General features: G+C 47.4%; 1 protein-coding gene across 10 annotated transcripts in view; it reads right to left on the reverse strand.

Moving 5' to 3' along the window:
* The window catches only part of ST3GAL3 (ST3 beta-galactoside alpha-2,3-sialyltransferase 3), a 402,838-nt gene that overhangs the window by 119,536 nt on the left and 263,708 nt on the right, over positions 1–19,594 (reverse strand). The gene's annotated exons all lie outside the window — the stretch shown is intronic.

Below are 19,594 nucleotides of genomic sequence, written 5' to 3' on the forward strand. Positions count from 1 at the left end.
AGGCCATGGGGAAGTAGATCAGGAAGTTGTAGCTGTCATGCAGCTGTTACAGGAGCCACTGTAGACAGCTGCAATCCACAGGGCCCTGGGCTGGAACCCGGAGTAGAGGGCCGGTCCAGGTTCCCCCCATCCCCCGCAACTCCCTACTTGATACCGGAGGAGTTGAACTGGACTGTGGGTTCCACCAGAGGGGAAGGTCTCTGGCCTGCTCCCCGATCCACTAGGTGGATCAGCAGAGACTGCGGGGATTGTTCTTCTTCCTTTCCCCATGCTGGCCAGTGATGAGGCTAACTGAGTGAACGGCAGATTTGAGCCACGAAAGTGGCCAAACTGAGGGCTGCCGTGAACCTCTGTAGCCAGACAGCCAGCCCCCCCCCTCAGACCAGCATTGCTGGAAACACACGGGAGCCAAAACACCAGGGCACTCCAGCACAGCCTTTGAAGCTGAGAGAAGCACAGGTGTGCTGCGACAATGTGCCTCTGGGAACGTATACAACAATTGGGCTCACAGCAGGCAGAGGCGCTGTGACAGACATGGCTCTTAGCCCCTACTAAAACAGCATGATGCACACACACCAACATCCTAGGTGGGAAAATATTTACCCTGATAAAAGAAGTGTCCAGTAGTCGAAACTTATTGTTTCTCCCTTGCAAGTGTGAACTACTCTTGCGAGAGCTGGCGTCACCCCGACAGACCAGCCCCAATTTAGCATAGAAAGGAGAAAGAGAATAAAGGAGTACAGAGGTATAAGTAGGGGACCTACAGCACCATGATTTTTGAGTGCTTTTCACTATCTATCTGCTGGTCAGATAAGTGACAGCCTCCCAAGGCTTCTGCAGCTAAGAGGGTCCCTAAGCCTTGTCCCTTATTCGTCTTTCCGCGGAATTGAGTGACCGATCCTGGCTTGGCACCGCTGGAATCGAGAGATGCAAGGAGGGTAAGAAGCACCCACACCTGATCTCCTATCTTTAGTGTACACATATTTTGAAATAGAGCTCTATACTTTGTTTTCTTTCTTTGGGATTGTAGCTTCAGTTTTGTAACTTGTTTGTGTGTGTAACATCTCTACACTTAAATAAGTAGACACTAGCAATTTTGTAACCACATGATTAGAATCTAGTTTAATAAATTTTGGTAACCATTTATGCATAAGCCTGACTTGTTTCTCTGGTTTACTGTAAAGCAGCCAACACAATTAAAAGAACCTCAGCCGTTTTGGCTATAAAGCCTGGCCATTAGGTGAGAGTACTAAGAGCCTAGCGTTGAGTTGTGCCGCCTCCACGGGGCAAACTCTTGGGGCACCTGTCAGTCAATCCTGACTGCCCGCTGCGAAGGAGCTCTGAGCTCTAGCAGTTAAAGTCACGGGTGTGGAGAGGCTCTTAGTGCTGCCATTGGGGCACCTGTCAGTCAGTGTTGACTGCCCGCTGCGAAGGAGCTCTGAGCTCTAGCAGTTAAAGTCACGGGTGGTTAGGACCTTGGGGCATCCGTCAGCCTAGCCCGGGCTGCCCGCCGCGAAGGGACAGTGCGTCCTAGCGGTTAAAGTCACGGATGGTATAAACGGGCATAGCTGGCACCTCACCAAACATCCCTGGCCATCGGCTAACAACCTCTGAGGTGAAAAAATCCGCCAATAAGCGCAGGACCTACCAAGGCAGAGGAGGAACTTTGTCAGAATGGTCTAAACTGAAGGATCTGCTCTGAAGATCTGCCAGGTCATTTTGTCCCTCTGGCAAGTGAGACACCCTGAGAGCAACTGAGCTTCCAATGCAAGAGCTGCACAACTTTCCTGTTTCCCAACAGAGGCTGTCTGATCTCACACCCCCTTGCTTGCTCACATAAATTACCACCGAGTTTGTCACTAAGTACCTGGACAGTTTTGCCCTGAATGTGAAGCAGGAAGTGCTCACGTGCACAGAATATTGTGCACAACTCGAGTACAGGCAGCCACATGACCTAGGACCCTGAGACAATCCCCTCAGTGGTCTGAGGATGGTCCTTGAGGGATGCACGGAGGTCTCATACGGTCTGAAATCAGGAAACAGGCAGAAATGTGTTGGCAGAGGTCAAGTCCAGGGTAATCTTGATGAATTATGTCTTTTGCAAAGATGATCACATTGACTTTTCTTGGTTTCATTTCAGGCCCAAGACGTTGAACAGACAAAGTTTGATGGATAGCTACCTGTACCTGGTGTCTGGAGAGACCCCGACCCAACCAGTCATGTAGATAAAGATACATGTGATGTCTCTTTAGCGAAAGTCGGCTGCCACTACTGCCAAGTACCTGATAAAGATCCTTGGTGTTGATGACAGGCCAAAGGGCAGGATGAAGAATTGTAATGAGCTTAAACAGAAAAGGGAAGCTTACAAGAAGTGGAAACTTGAACAGATGACTGGGGAGGAGTATAAAAATATTGCTCGAGCATTCAGGGGTGTAATCAGGAAGGCCAAAACACAACTGGATTTGCAGCTAGCAAGGGATGTGAAGGGTAACAAGAACATACAAGTATGTTAGCAACAAGAAGGTGGTCAGGGAAAGTGTGGGACCCTTAATGGATGGGGGAGACAACCTAGTGACAGATGATGTGGGAAAAGCTGAAGTACTCAATGCTTTTTTTGCCTCTGTCTTCACAGACAAGGTCAGCTCCCACACTGCTGTCCTGGACAACACAGTGTAGGGAGGAGGTGAGCAGCCCTCAGTGGTGAAAGGACAGATTAAGGACAATTTAGAAAAGCTGGACATGCACAGGCCCATGGGTCTAGATGAATGCATCCGAGGGTGCTGAGGGAATTGGCTGATGTGATTGCAGAGCCATTGGCCATTATCTTTGAAAACTCATGGCGATCGGGGGAAGTCCCGGACGACTGGAAAAAGGCTAATGTAGTCCCCATCTTTAAAAAAGGGAAGGAGGAGGATCCTGGGAACTACAGGCCAGTCAGCCTCACCTCAGTCCCTGGAAAAATCCTGGAGCAGGTCCTCAAGGAATCAATTCTGAAGCACTTACACGAGAGGAAAGTGATCAGGAACAGTCAGCATGGATTCATCAAGGGCAAGTCATGCATGACTAATCTAATTGCCTTCTATGATGAGATCATAGAATCATAGAATATCAGGGTTGGAAGGGACCCCAGAAGGTCATCTAGTCCAACCCCCTGCTCGAATCAGGACCAATTCCCAGTTAAATCATCCCAGCCAGGGCTTTGTCAAGCCTGACCTTAAAAACCTCTAAGGAAGGAGATTCTACCACCTCCCTAGGTAACGCATTCCAGTGTTTCACCACCCTCTTAGTGAAAAAGTTTTTCCTAATATCCAATCTAAACCTCCCCCATTGCAACTTGAGACCATTACTCCTCGTTCTGTCATCTGCTACCATTGAGAACAGTCTAGAGCCATCCTCTTTGGAACCCCCTTTCAGGTAGTTGAAAGCAGCTATCAAATCCCCCCTCATTCTTCTCTTCTGCAGACTAAACAATCCCAGCTCCCTCAGCCTCTCCTCATAAGTCATGTGCTCTAGACCCCTAATCATTTTTGTTGCCCTTCGCTGGACTCTCTCCAATTTATCCACATCCTTCTTGTAGTGTGGGGCCCAAAACTGGACACAGTACTCCAGATGAGGCCTCACCAGTGTCGAATAGAGGGGAATGATCACGTCCCTCGATCTGCTCGCTATGCCCCTACTTATACATCCCAAAATGCCATTGGCCTTCTTGGCAACAAGGGCACACTGTTGACTCATATCCAGCTTCTCGTCCACTGTCACCCCTAGGTCCTTTTCCGCAGAACTGCTGCCTAGCCATTCGGTCCCTAGTCCTAGATAACTGGTTCTGTGGATGAAGGGAAAGCAGTGGACGTGTTGTTCCTTGACTTTAGCAAAGCTTTTGACATGGTCTCCCACAGTATTTTTGCCAGTAAGTTAAAGAAGTATGGGCTGGATGAATGGACTATAAGGTGGATAGAAAGCTGGCTAGATTGTCGGGCTCAACAGGTAGTGATAAATGGCTCCATATCTAGCTGGCAGCCGGTATCAAGTGGAGTGCTCGGTCCTCGGGCCAGTTTTGTTCAACATCTTCATAAATGATCTGGAGGATGGTGTGGATTGCACCCTCAGCAAGTTTGCAGATGACACTAAACTGGGAGGAGAGGTAGATACGCTGGATGGTAGGGATAGGATACAGAGGGACCTAGACAAATTAGAGGATTGGGCCAAAAGAAATCTGATGAAGTTCAACAAGAACAAGTGCAGAGTCCTGCACTTAGGATGGAAGAATCCCATGCACCGCTACAGACTAGGGACCAAATGGCTCGGCAGCAGTTCTGCAGAAAAGGACCTAGGGGTGACAGTGGACGAGAAGCTGGATATGAGTCAACAGTGTGCCCTTGTTGCCAAGAAGGCCAATGGCATTTTGGGATGTATACGTAGGGGCATTGCCAGCAGATCGAGGGACGTGATGGTTCCCCTCTATTTGACATTGGTGAGGCCTCATCTGGAGTACTGTGTCCAGTTTTGGGCCCCACACTACAAGAAGGATACGGAAAAATTGGAAAGAGTCCAGCGGAGGGCAACAAAAATGATTAGGGGACTGGAACACATGACTTATGAGGAGAGGCTGAGGGAACTGGGGATGTTTACTCTACGGAAGAGAAGAATGAGGGGGGATTTGATAGCTGCTTTCAACTACCTGAAAGGGGGTTCCAAAGAGGATGGATCTAGACTGTTCTCAGTGGTAGCAGATGACAGAACAAGGAGTAATGGTCTCAAGTTGCAGTGGGGGAGGTTTAGGTTGGATATTAGGAAAAACTTTTTCACTAGGAGTGTGGTGAAACACTGGAATGGGTTACCTAGGGAAGTGGTGGAATCTTCTTCCTTAGAAGTTTTTAAGGTCAGGCTTGACAAAGCCCTGGCTGGGATGATTTAATTGGGGATCGGTCCTGCTTTGAGCAGGGGGTTGGACTAGATGACCTCCTGAGGTCCCATCCAACTCTGATATTCTATGATTCTATGAAAGCCATTCATGTCAGGACCAGAGTGCGGACAGAAGGGAGCCGCCTCTCACCAGTTGCGCACCGGATGTTCGTGGGGAACCTGGTGCTAAATCATTCGTAGACTACCTGATTCTGGGTCAGGGTTTCATGTGAGCACTGGAATGGGTTACCGAGGGAGGTGGTGGAATCTCCTTCCTTCGAGGTTTTTAAGGTCAGGCTTGACAAAACCCTGGCTGGGATGATTTAGTTGGGGATTAGGTCCTGCTTTGAGCAGGAGGTTGGACTAGATGACCTCCTAAGGTCCCTTCCAACCCTGTAATTCTATGCATTTAGAAATGGAACCTCTGCTATGATTCCCAGGAACGTAGGGTCTGCACATCTCATCTTTGTGAAGACTTGTGAGAGGGGTTGCTGAAGAGGGAGTGGCTAGGAAGGTGGGAGGATAGAAAGAAAATACAGGATATCCTCATTCCACTGTGCTTAGCTCCCATGTGGCCAAGGTGATGGCCTGCCAGGCATCCAGGAAATAGGATATCCTATCCTGGAAAGGTGGGGAAGGGTAACAAGATCTAGGTTGGGTAGTATGCTGTCCTTGACGCAGGAGTCAAATCGGCTGCTTCAAATCCTGACAATGCTGAGATGAAGAGACTGACCACATGATATTTAGCATGGTAAGTTTCTCAAATGTAGACAAGGCCCAAGAAGGAAGCTTGATCTACTTGAATTCAACACAGCAAGGAATGGGGAATCACAGACTGGAGCAGCGCAAGATTTCAGAGAGCACATGTGGAGGATCTGTTCCTGGTTATCCTTGCATATTCATTTTGTGAAGGGCTTTAGCTGCCTCTGCTCCTTGCTTTAGTATTGGGTTATTTAAAAAAAAGAAAATTATGAGAGCAGGAGCAGTAAATACACATATAGGAAGGTTCCCTAGCACTTTCCATTTAACTCGTAGACTGAACTCCTATGCCCACAGAACAGGCAAAGCATGGTCAGCATCACCACACAGCTCTCTCCGGCCCCTGCCAACATTTGTCTCCCCTGCCCTGTGGAGGTGGAAGGGGAGTTCATGCTCCAAAACCCATTCAATGCTTGGCCTCTCTCCTCAGCCTGCCAACAAAAGGACCTGTACGTATTAACAGCTCTGATGGTTTTGTGAAGCACACACCTTCCCACTGGGAAGTGGACTCAAATCACCAAACTTGTTTCACACAGGTCACCGAACAGCATCTGATGGTCACAGCTTTCAGCGACTCCCATGAAACGTGGGCAGTCAAACGCCAGGGCAGCTTTGAGGAAATTACTCAGCATTAATCCCCTCCTTCCCTCTCCAGCCAGCCGATTATACTCCCAATGGGCTGGACAATGCAACAATGCTTACGGATGCTGTGGATGTTTGCAGGCTCCTGCAAGTGCAACACGCCACAGTGGGGACTTCCCTCATGAGCACCTCAAGTCACAGATAATAGGAGCCAGGGCCCTTCAAATGTCTTTGCTGGAAACATTTCCACGCCAAGCGTGTCCATGTGATGCTGCATCTCCCAGACAACAATAAATTGGTTAGTCTCTAAGGTGCCACAAGTACTCCTTTTCTTTTTACACCACATAAACTAGCTTCTTCCCTTCTTAAAAGCTTAAACTCCCCTGCCCCCCTTAGCCCTCGTTTGCTCGACAGCCTCTGACTCACCTCCCAAGGAAGCCAGAGATGCACCCCTACTCCTGCCGGCATGGGGATGCAGAGGCTGCTGCGTGACACCAGGGGAGCGAGAATGAGGAAACATAGGAACAGCCCTTTGGACCAGCTGCATTTGTTTATGAAGCCCGATTACTCATCCCTCACTTCCCTCTGGCACTACTCAAGGAGTCTCCCATCTACCTCCCTGGAGCTCCCTGCCCCTCCATTGAGCTACACATGAGTCACTTTGTGTCATTTCCAAACAATGAAATGATTCCGCAGCTGGGCCTCTGCATCCTTTGAAGGGCACAGTCACCATACCCAAAGCCGTATCAGCAAGCTCCCTACATTTCCAGGCCATGCTGGAAGCTGCTCCATCCTGGCTAGATATTCTCTAAGAACCCTGAGTTGCTGTGATATATTCTGCCAGGTTTTGTCTCCAGATATCAGAAGATTCAAAAGCAGGGCAGCATTGCAGAGTTTCTCTGGACTTGACTTCAGGTTGACCTTGAAGTTTGCAGGATTCTGGAAAAAGCTAAAAGTAAATAGTAAGGAAGCAGGCAGGCAGTGACCACACAGAGAGAACCAGCCGGAGTCTGACTAACATTTCCATCAACAGGTTTCAGAGTAGCAGCCGTGTTAGTCTGTATTCGCAAAAAGAAAAGGAGTACTTGTGGCACCTTAGAGACTAGCCAATTTATTTGAGCATGAGCTTTCGTGAGCTACAGCTCACTTCATCGGATGCATTCAGTGGAAAATACAGTGAGGAGATTTATATACACAGACAACATGAAACAATGGGTGTTTATCATAAGGAGACTGATCACTTAAGATGAGCTATTACCAGCAGGAGGGGAGGGGAGGGGAGGGGAGGGGGAGAAAACCCTTTGTAGTGATAATCAAGGTGGGCCATTTCCAGCAGTTAACAAGAACGTCTGAGGAAGGGCGGGGGGAGGGGAAGATAAACAAGGGGAAATAGTTTTACTTTGTGTAATGACCCATCCACTCCCAGTCTCTATTCAAGCCTAAGTTAATTGTATCCAATTTGCAAATTAATTCCAATTCAGCAGTCTCTTGTTGGAGTCTGTTTCTGAAGTCTTTTTGTTGAAGAATTGTCACTTTTAGGTCAGAAATCGAGTGACCAGAGAGATTGAAGTGTTCTCTGACTGGTTTATGAATGTTATAATTCTTGACATCTGATTTGTGTAATAGCTCATCTTAAGTGATCACTCTCCTTACAGTGTGCATGATAAACACCCACTGTTTCATGTTGTCTGTGTATATAAATCTCCTCACTGTATTTTCCACTGAATGCATCCGATGAAGTGAGCTGTAGCTCACGAAAGCTTATGCTCAAATAAATTGGTTAGTCTCTAAGGTGCCACAAGTCCTCCTTTTCTTTTTGCGAATACAGACTAACACGGGTGCTACTCTGAAACCTGTCATTATGCAAGGCACTGCATTTAGCCATATGGAGTGGAAATCTATCAACTTCATGAAAAAACTCGTACAGATACAGACAGACGTCATCTTCCTTTCCAAATGCAAACAGATGGACGTCGTACCAAAAGGACTGAAGGTAAAAAATCCATTACAATCTACACACCACACAGACTGTGCTGACAGCTTGTGCCACACGCTCTCAAAGAAACTGCGGAATCACCTGATCAACATCCTCTGCAGCAAACAGGGAAAGATTAAGAATGAGCTCTCAAAACTGGATACTCTCATAAAAAACCAACCTTCCACACAGACTTCCTCGTGGCTGGACTTTACTAAAACTAGACAAGCCATTTACAACGCACACTTTGCTTCTCTGCAAAAGAAAAAGGACACTAAACTATCTAAACTACTGCATGCCACAAGGGCCACAACAGTGGTTCCCTCAACCCACCCAGCAATATTCTATCCAACTATACTCTTAGGACAGATTCTTCTGCTGGGCTATCTTGGGGCCTCTCCTTCTGCCCCTCCACCCCCACAAACATGATACAGTTCTGTGGTGACCTAGAATCCTATTTTCGACGTCTCTGACTCAAGGAATATTTCCAACACACCTCTGAACAACATACTAACCCACAGAGAGCTTCCTACCAAGACTACAAAAAGAAGGATTCTGGGTGGACTCCTCCTGAAGGTCGAAACAGCAGACTGGACTTCTACATAGAGTGCTTCCGCCGACGTGCACGGGCTGAAATTGTGGAAAAGCAGCATCACTTGCCCCACAACCTCAGCCGTGCAGAACACAATGCCATCCACAGCCTCAGAAACAACTCTGACATCATAATCAAAAAGGCTGACAAAGGAGGTGCTGTCGTCATCATGAATAGGTCGGAATATGAACAAGAGGATGCTCGGCAGCTCTCCAACACCACTTTCTACAAGCCATTACCCTCTGATCCCACTGAGAGTTACCAAAAGAAACTACAGCATTTGCTCAAGAAACTCCCTGAAAAAGCACATGAACAAATCCGCACAGACACACCCCTGGAACCCCGACCAGGGGTATTCTATCTGCTACCCAAGATCCATAAACCTGGAAATCCTGGGCGCCCCATCATCTCAGGCATTGGCCCCCTGACAGCAGGATTGTCTGGCTATGTGGACTCCCTCCTCAGGCCCTACGCTAACAGCACTCCCAGCTATCTTTGAGACACCACTGACTTCCTGAGGAAACTACAATCCATCGGTGATCTTCCTGAAAACACCATCCTGGCCACTATGGATGTAGAAGCCCTCTACACCAACATTCCACACAAAGATGGACTACAAGCCGTCAGGAACAGCATCCCCGATAATGTCACGGCAAACCTGGTGGCTGAACTTTGTGGCTTTGTCCTCACCCATAACTATTTCATATTTGAGGACAGTGTATACCTTCAAATCAGCGGCACTGCTATGGGTACCCGCATGGCCCCACAGTATGCCAACATTTTTATGGCTGACTTAGAACAATGCTTCCTCAGCTCTCGTCCCCTAATGCCCCTACTCTACTTGCGCTATATTGATGACATCATCATCATCTGGACCCATGGAAAAGAAGCCCTTGAGGAATTCCACCATGATTTCAACAATTTCCATCCCAACATCAACCTCAGCCTGGACCAGTCCACACAAGAGATCCACTTCCTGGACACTACGGTGCTAATAAGCGATGGTTACATAAACACCACCCTATACCAGAAACCTACTGACCGCTATTCCTACCTACATGCCTCCAGCTTTCACTCTGACCACACCACACGATCCATTGTCTACAGCCAAGCTCTAAGATACAACCGCATTTGCTCCAACCCCTCAGACAGAGACAAACGCCTGCAGGATCTCTATCAAGCATTCTTACAACTACAATACCCACCTGCTGAAGTGAAGAAACAGATTGACAGAGCCAAAAGAGTACCCAGAAGTTACCTCCTACAGGACAGGCCCAACAAAGAAAATAACAGAACGCCACTAGCCGTCACCTTCAGCCCCCAACTAAAACCTCTCCAATGCATCATCAAGGATCTACAACCTATCCTGAAGGACGACCCATCACTCTCACAAATCTTGGGAGACAGGCCAGTCCTTGCTTACAGACAGCCCCCCAACCTGAAGCAAATACTCACCAGCAACCACACATCACACAACAGAACCACTAACCCAGGAACCTATCCTTGCAACAAAGCCCGTTGCCAACTGTGTCCACATATCTATTCAGGGGACTCCATCATAGGGCCTAATCACATCAGCCACACTGTCAGAGGCTCGTTCACCTGCACATCTACCAATGTGATCTATGCCATCATGTGCCAGCAATGCCCCTCTGCCATGTACATTGGCCAAACCGGACAGTCTCTACGTAAAAGAATAAATGGACATAAATCAGATGTCAAGAATTATAACATTCATAAACCAGTCGGGGAACACTTCAATCTCTCTGGTCACTCGATTTCTGACCTAAAAGTGGCAATTCTTCAACAAAAAGACCTCAGAAACAGACTCCAACAAGAGACTGCTGAATTGGAATTAATTTGCAAATTGGATACAATTAACTAGGCTTGAATAGAGACTGGCAGTGGATGTGTCATTACACAAAGTAAAACTATTTCCCCATGTTTATTCCCCCCTCTACCCCCACTGTTCCTCAGACGTGCTTGTTAACTGCTGGAAATGGCCCACCTTGATTATCACTACAAAGGGTTTTCTCTCCCCCCCCCACTCTCCTGCTGGTAATAGCTCATCTTAAGTGATCACTCTCCTTACAGTGTGTATGGTAACACCCATTTTTTCATGTTCTGTGTGTATATAAATCTCCCCACTGTATTTTCCACTGAATGCATCCGATGAAGTGAGCTGTAGCTCATGAAAGCTTACGCTCAAATAAATTGGTTAGTCTCTAAGGTGCCACAAGTCCTCCTTTTTTTATTTCCATCAACGTCAGTTAAGTGGAAAGGCAGAAAACTTTACTGCAGCATCAGCAAGACTGACCAGAGAACTTCAACTTTTATTACTGGGTCACCCATGGCTCTCCCAGGAGCCAGTTTCTGCCTTGGCAGTGAGCGATTCAGGCCTTTCCTGCACTCTTTCCTGGTAAAATGGTTAAGAGATTTTGCAGTAAGTATGTCCCTATCAGTCACGTTCCTCACTGAACAGCAAGTCCTGGTGCCAGTATTGCTAACCCCATAGCATTCAAATGTCATGAGTTAGGCTCCAAAAATTATGTGATTACCTTAAAAATAATGAGTTTTTTAGACTAGCCACAGGGTTCTCTGTTTGCCCTGGAGCATCACATGACCCTGAAACCATATCCACCACATCTCAATGCCTGACCTCCTCTCATCCTCTTAGGCCCACAAAAGCATCAGGAGGTTACATTTCCCTTAAAAAACAAAACAAAACACAACCTCCTAAAAGTCAGCAGGAGAGTGTGAGAGTTTCTCTCTCCTGAGCAGACTGAAAAGGAGGGGAATTACCCATGTCTTGGTCACTCAGGGACACATCCAGGAGGAATTTTAATTTGGAGTTCACGAGTCATTTGATTAGATTGGTGCTGGAATTATGGGTTGCTGCTGCATCCCCTGGCTTGAAGTGGTTTCCATTATATACAGGGTTTATAGTTTGGTTCAATGCCTCTCAGCACCCCCACTATAAAAACTGTTCCAGCATAGTTGATTAACTATGGACTCAGGGTTTGAAACCTCATCCAAGAGCTGGTCCCTGCTCTTTCTGACTGTTGTTCAGAAAAATCTCCTCAGGTTTAGACAAGCCCACTACTGAGCGAGGCACCAGCCTTGATTGAAATAGGGGACTCCATAAGGGGATTCTCCTCTTCTCCTGAGATTGTTCAGGGAGATCTATTGTTTTACCCCCAACAGTCACAAAATAACCTCTCCTTGGAGTCTTCGTTTAGCAACCAAAAGCCAGTGCCTGTACTCCAGTAGAATCCTTGGCTTCTTGCCCTCATCTTCTTCATTTAAAAGTTTCCTTTCTGTGGCCTTTTCAACTAGCTGAACTGGGGAAAGAGCAACTTTTACCACATGGAAATCTGTATGAAACAGAGCAATTCCCAGTTTTGGTCCAAAGTTTGGGGTTCTAAGTTTGGGGTTAACTCAGAATTTTGCCTCAACCAATCATCGGAGAACGACAAACAACTATGTGTTAACAGCTAATGTGGCTCACAATCCCAAGTTCTTCTTGGACAGAACTAAAGACGTCACATCCTTGCATTTCTTTTTTGTTTGTTAGAGGGGATACAAGCAGGGCCAAAATGCTCGATCTGGGACAGACAGAAGCGCAACAGCACCTGCCCAGCAAATAAATATAAAAGTCACCCTCCTAGCCAGCTGGAGTGGTGAGAGAAACCAGGGAAGAGAGTCCTGGCTGTGAGAGGGCCCTATCAAAAGCCTGGTAAGTTTCCTGCATGCACCACTGTAACTTCTATGGAGGCACAGTCCTGGAGGCTGGGCGGGCGGGGGGGTTGATGTCAAAGTGACTTTGTTTTATCAACAGAGATAAAACATGATTCATGCCAGGAAGCCAGATGTGCAGGAGACATTGCTATGCAACTAGAGTGCACGGAGAAGGGAAGGGGAGCAAGCTTTTTTGATGGTACTCTGATATGCTAGCTCTAGCCTGCCCTTGAATTCAACGGGCGTGCCTACACTGCAAAGGAAACCCCCGGCTGACCCATGCCGGTTGACTTGGGCTCGTGGGGCTCAGGCTGAGGGGCCGTTTCATTGCAGTGCAGACTTCCAGGCTCGGGCAGCTCTGGGACCCTGCCACCTCACAAGGTTCTAGAACCCGGGCTTCAGTCTGAGCCCAGAACTTTGCACAGCAATGAAAGGGCCCCACAGCCGGAGTCAGCTGGCACGGGCCAGCAGCGGGTGTCTAATTGATGTGTAGACAAACCCTATATTTCCATTGAGAGAGCAGAGCTTTCTAGTCAGATAAAAAACAGAAAGTAGCTGGGCAGCTCTTAACCCAGAGTTTCTCCCAGATGCACTGACAGACCAAGGAAACCATCCAAACATACAACCAGGCACAAGAACAACAATTAACCACTGCAGAAGACAGCAATTAGGCTGTGTGCCCAGGCAAAGCCTGAGATTTCTTTGTCATGCAATCTGTCACTAATTCCGAATGTCACTCTTGCCGCGGAGAGGGAGCAAGTCCCTTTCTCAGTGCTGTATTTTACATTAAATAAAACCAAAATGCATCAGAGATGAACTTCCTATTTTCTTATTACAGCTGAAAAAAAAAATCATTTAGATCCCAGAGTGGAATGCAAATTCTGGGATGGTGACAGGACCGTCCCGCCCAGTGGAACAGATATCACCTCAAAAGGCAAACAGGTTTCAGTGCCAGCAAAGCAGGCCCTCTGCATAAAAAAAGCTCTAGAGGAAACAAAGATAATTGAAGAGTGGCAATTACTGCTAAACAATGACACGATTCCTGGTTAAATACACGGAGGAGAGATTAACACATTAAATTATGTTTGTTTAGTTTTTAAGCCAAAAGCATTTGACACAGTGTAAACGGAGATCCAGCAAAGAAGCCTGCTAATTCTCCCTTTCTCACATCAGAGACCACAGACAGATACTAGCCACACTTCTCTGCTTAATCACTTTTTATACAACTGAAGGTGCATCTAGTGACAAATGCTATTGATTGAGATTTCCAAAAATATCTAAGGAGTCCTCCGATCTTGCTCACTGTCTCTCTATACTCCAGATAACCCAGCTGAGGGAGGTGGATTCCTCTAGTGTTACTAGTCTCACTGAAAAAACAATGAGGAATCCTTGTGGCACCTTAGAGGTTAACCAATTTATTCCTCGTTTTTGCTGATTCAGAGGGGTAGCCGTGTTAGTCTGTAACTAGTCTCACTGGTGCTGTAAGCCCTTTTTGCATTGTTTGTTCACTGAAGAATCCTGCCCATAAAGCAGCGTACATGTCAGAGAAACCCCAGAGGTCCCTTGACCCTGCATGCACACTCACCCCAGTATAACCTTCCATGCCAACAGAGGAGTGCTGCCAGAAACTTGTACAAAGAGAAAAGAAGAAATTTCATCTGAAAAAAACCCCAAACAGTTAAACTGCTCAGGATTCCTGGAACCATGCCACCCTGTGCTGTGATCGCCTCTTTCCTCATAAAATAAGCCCCGGGACTGAACTCAGATAGTGCTTGGTGGGAAACACCCTTAAGGGAAAACCTAGACACTGTATAAAGATACAACGAGGAGTCCGGTGGCACCTTAAAGACTAACAGATTTATTGGGGCATAAGCTTTCGTGGGTTAAAAAACACTTCAGATGCATGGAGTGAAAATTACAGATACTGGCATAGATATCTGCAATTTTCACTCCATTCATCTGAAGAAGTGGGGTTTTTTTACCCACGGAAGCTTATGCCCCAATAAATCTGTTAGTCTTTAAGGTGCCACCGGACTCCTCGTTGTTTCTGTGGATACAGACTGACCTGGCTACCCCTCGGATCCTAGACCCTGTATAGGAAATGGTGATGGTTCTCCAGTAGGTGGCACTTCCAGGGTACCGGCAGCGCCAAGTCTCAGAGCACGGGTCAGTTGACTCGGGCTTGCAGGGTTCAGGCTTGGTCTCGAACTCAGGAGCTGAGACCCTGCTGCATCATGGGGTTTCCGAACTCGGGCTCCAGCCCGAGCACCCACACTGCAATTTTTAGCCCCACGCTCCAAGCTTGAATTAGCAGCCCCAGGCCAACCGCAGCCAGGACGCTGTCTTTTATTGCAGTGTAGACATACTGGACCAATGCCATAACACAGAGGGTGCGGTGCTGCTGGAGAGGTCAGCAGTAGGAGTTCCCAGGACACTTTGTGTCAGAGTTTCGGTATCCTTGGCTATTTTAATCTGGGTAATTTCATTCTGCGGCCTCCAAGCACCGTAGCAATTTCAATTAGATATTATATCCTTCACTTCCTGTCCCAGAACAGCTACCACATTTCACCTCAGAGGTGGGGGAAGTAAATTTATAGAAACACAAGGCCAATTAATGAGAAATTATTGAACAGAATTTAAATATACAAAAATTCTTGATCTCTTGGATGGCTCATCAGGGATCTGAGTCTGTGACTGCACCAGACTGCAAACTCTGCCACTTGCAATTATGCATCCTATTTCCAGGCTTTAGCCAAGTCACTACAAGGAGGCAGCGAAATTCACAATGGAAATAAAATGCACGTTTTTAACAGCAAGTGTAACCAAACTTTGGAATGGATTACCTAGCGATGTGGCAAATTCTCTAGCACTTGGAGTCTTTAAATCACGATTGGATTACCTTCTAAAAAGACAATCTACTTCAGCCACAAATTATTGGTGTAAAAGCAGGAATCACGGGATGAAATCTAGGGCCTGTGTTATGCAGAAGTAGGGTTGTCAGCTTTTTAAGTTCTGAAAACCAATACCTCCACACCCCATCTCTTCCCCCAGAGGCCCCGCCCCTCTTCTTTTCCCAAAGCCCTGCCCCTGCTCCACCTCTTTCCTTGATGCTCTGCTCCCCACTCACTCTTCTCCCACTTCCCCCCCATTACTCGCTGCTCTCCCACCTCCTCATCCCTCAATCCTCTCCACTTCTCCCCCACCCCAGCTGGGTTCCCTCTGCTCCGGGCTAGAATGGGAGCTGCAGCCTGACATGGCACCTGCTGCCTGCCCACCCACGAGATGCAGGTAGGAAGGGCCCCAGCTGAGCAGGGGCTGTTGTGGGTTGATGATCCGGCACACCCCCCCGCCTGGGGTAACCAGACTTTTGGTATCGGGTCCCATGGACACTGCCAGGTCCTCTATTCGAATGGATTTTCCAGGCAAAAACTGGACACCTGGCAACCCTATGCAGATTAGACTAGATGATCATGATGGTCCCTTCTGGTCTTAAAACCTATGACTGGACACATTTGCTCAGAAACATGACCTATCTGGATATCTACCTTCTTGGGAACCAGACATACTGGGAGAGGGATCCCAGGTTGGGATGTAAACAGGTGTCCTGGCTCTGTGTGATCAGAAATAACTATACAACCACCCCTAAAAATAGATGAGAAGTATATTTGTCTCAGGCAGTTTGAGGGACTTGGGGCAACGGGATCAAACTTTGTTCTGATTCTATCATGGTCAGGATCTTTGCTTAGCAGAGGTGCCAGAGAGATTTCTCCACAATACTGTCTATTTCCAATGACTTGTATAAAAGAACTGGTAGCTCATTGTTCAGCAAAGCTCTCCACAGGACTTTCAACTGTGTACCTCAGGTGAAAAAGTTCTTGTCCACTACCTCCTGCTCCAGGGACCATTCATGGCGAGTCTACTACTGAGCAGCTTAGCCTGTTTGCATGTGTGTTTCTCTTACCTAGCAGGTAACTGATCACCAGGAAAGTTTGCACTGCGAACTGCCAAGCCTGCAGGCATTCCTGGCAGGGTAGGTGGGCTCCCAATGCCTCACCGCTTGATTATGAAGAACATATGATGGGCTCACAGCCACACCCAGTCTCTGAAGGTCCTCACCTAGTCAGGGCTACACTCACCTTGAGGACCTTTATGGGCAGCTGTTCTTCTTGACGTGACTCAGCACATTGGCCTGTGAAGAGGGATTTCACAGCCTATGGCCAAATCAAGAAGTGAAGCCCTGAGGAAAGGGGGATTTTACTGGTGCAGCTATGTGGAGGTCTCTGCAATGGAGTGTGCAAAGTGAATGTTTCACATCTGGAGATGGAACTGTCTTTACAATGAGATTTCTCACAGAAAATTAGGATTCCTCCTGAACTGTGTCAGAATAATCAGCACGCTGCCTTCTGTTGATGTGATAGTGTATGAAGAGCTTGTAACAGTGGCCTGTGCCTTTCTGACCCAGTTCTAGCCTTTGACTCTCAACTTATACAGACATGTTACCCCAAAGTAGTACAGCTCTGTAAACAGGACTCTGCAAGATCGTTCCTGCCTGGAACCCTCATGAATAAACCAGAGACTAGGTGAAACAGGGCCTGCTACAGGTTTCATTTCAAAGACACAAGCACTGAACAAAAGGCCATGAATTCAAAAGCCCTTCAGAGTTCAAAGCTTGGAACACAGAAAGCAGCTTCAATAATACAAGGGAGAATGGGAGGGTTCTGCCTGAAAAATTGTTGATTCCATTGTATCATTATCTTTAAGTAATTAGATCAGAGTGTAATTATTGGGTAGGAATCTCCAGGAATGCCCTGAATACTAGGAGGACAGCAAACCCTTCCTGTAACATTACTTCAAAAATTAGCCTCCTGCACGTGGACTAGACCATGATGAGATTCACAAGTCCTCAATAAAACCTTTCTGACCTCAGCCTAGGTGGAGCTGGTGCCAATAAACACCCAATACCTTTCACAAGGTAGATCTTGTAGGGAAATTCCAACTCTTAGCATTAAGGGGCTTCCTACCACACCGAACAGAACCCCACCCTATCAGTTTCAACGTACGCATATCTCCTCCTAATTTCCTGAGCTATCCAGTCTGCTCTGTCTTTCCCACGCACACCACAGCTCTGACAGTCTTCAGCTTGCACAAGCACGGTGACTTATCTCCACACTGCCTGCCTAGGTCAGTTGTTTGGATATCATTAGACGTGCTCTGACTGAAGGCCCTAATGAGGTGCTGATCCCATCATCAAGTCACTCAATTCATCCAGAACGTGTCCCGTGGGAGGGCTAGAAAAGACTGATGCATGAATTCCAAGTGATGTGTGACACAAAAGGGGCGCCATTCGCATCGCTAGCACTCTCAGCCTGTCAGCACAGCCATTAGAAACCCTGCTTTACACAGATTTATAATTCATCCCTCCCACACACAGAAATTGCTCTAGACTGAAACTTGGCATAAAGTTTAGTCCCAGGAGGGCATTAAAAAAACCCATTCAGCTGTTTCCGTCCCATTGCTTCAGCTCTCAGCCATTTAAATAATGGCAATTTCTCATTTCTCTTCTTAACTGAGGAAATCCAACATAAAACAACAGATTTACATAACACTGGTGGTGACACAAGCTGGCAGCAGCCAGGAAACCCAGAGCAAAAGCTGCCAAAGCCACTCAGTCATCCCTCTCTGGCAAGTTTCTCCATTTGGATTCAGTTTAGCAAAATGAGTTTTATTAGGCCTGGCTGCAGTCATGCGTAATCTTCAAACCTCATCCCCAGCCCGGTCAGGACGCCTGCCCCTGCCCTTGTACACCTCGGGTGCCTGCTTCAAGCAAAGATCCCCTCTTGTGGCTGATGCAGCATTCCCACCTGTGCTTCCACTGTCGTTTCTAGTGGCCTGTACAGCAATCCCTTCTGGCTGACGTACCCAGCAGTAATCACTTTCTCACTGAGCTGGGAGGGAAACATACAAACCGGAGGGGAGAAGGACTACACTGCGAGTCAGAAGAACCTGGTCAACAAAGTCTGAGCTTTGATCAGAGACTCTTTGTTCCTACTACTGCCACGTTCAGCCAACTGAACCCGCCACCAAGCCTCAACTAAGACACAGGCACCCTAGGGCCATGCCTAAGACCGCCCCAGTTCGCGGTTACATCAGAATCTAATCTAAAGCTTTAACTTTAAGCAGGAAAAAAGAAATTTCTAGCCCTCATGGTTGTGAAAAAACTTGAAAATGTGACCCACATATAAGTGAAGCAGCAACATCTGCCAGGGTCTGTTGACAATCTGAAATGATAGCTCAGAGGTGTGAACTGCTCCATTCATGTCACTAGGGTGGTAACCCTGAGATCCACTGCTCGAGGGAAGGGGACGACCATGCACACCAACACCTCACCAGTAGAGAACTGTGGCATGGAAGGAGAAGAAGAATGAAAGCAGGCCTGTTCCACTCACCCAAATAGGCACACACCTTGGCTACAGGGGCAGGTAATTGCCCACGCTTCCCTGCTGCCACACCGGCCTTTCTCAGGAAGGAGGAGGGGAGCTACCTCGCCACCAGCACTCCAAATGGTTGGGCAGGACCATGGGAATGGACCCGGGCCCCACCATCATCACCATGTTATGATGTTCCCAGGGCCCCAGTTTGCTTTCATGTGACCCGCCCTGCCTTATCTCCAACAAGGAGATTTTAGACCAGATTACTACCCCACAGAGAGAAGCGCTCTTCTCACTGCTTTCAGTAGAATATACTGAAATATATATAATGTATATAGAATATACCACCAGCCACATGGCTCCAAATATCACAGCCACAGGAATAAAAGCTAATGATAAGGGTCACATTTTCTGTCTTTCTTGTACTAAGCCCATCACTGTGGTACCTGAGTGGGTTTTCTGGGTCCGTTGTGGATCCTCAGGGAACCCACAAGTAACCTAACTATGTAGGCACGTATACAGAGATAATCATCAGCCAGTGGTCACACCAGGGCTCTGCAAACCTACCGGCAGACAGTGCTACCCGCCCTTCTGTCTATGGCCAATTAGAATGATTTT

This window comes from Natator depressus, chromosome 8, assembly GCF_965152275.1.
Source record: "Natator depressus isolate rNatDep1 chromosome 8, rNatDep2.hap1, whole genome shotgun sequence".
NCBI classification, from domain to species: Eukaryota; Metazoa; Chordata; order Testudines; family Cheloniidae; genus Natator; species Natator depressus.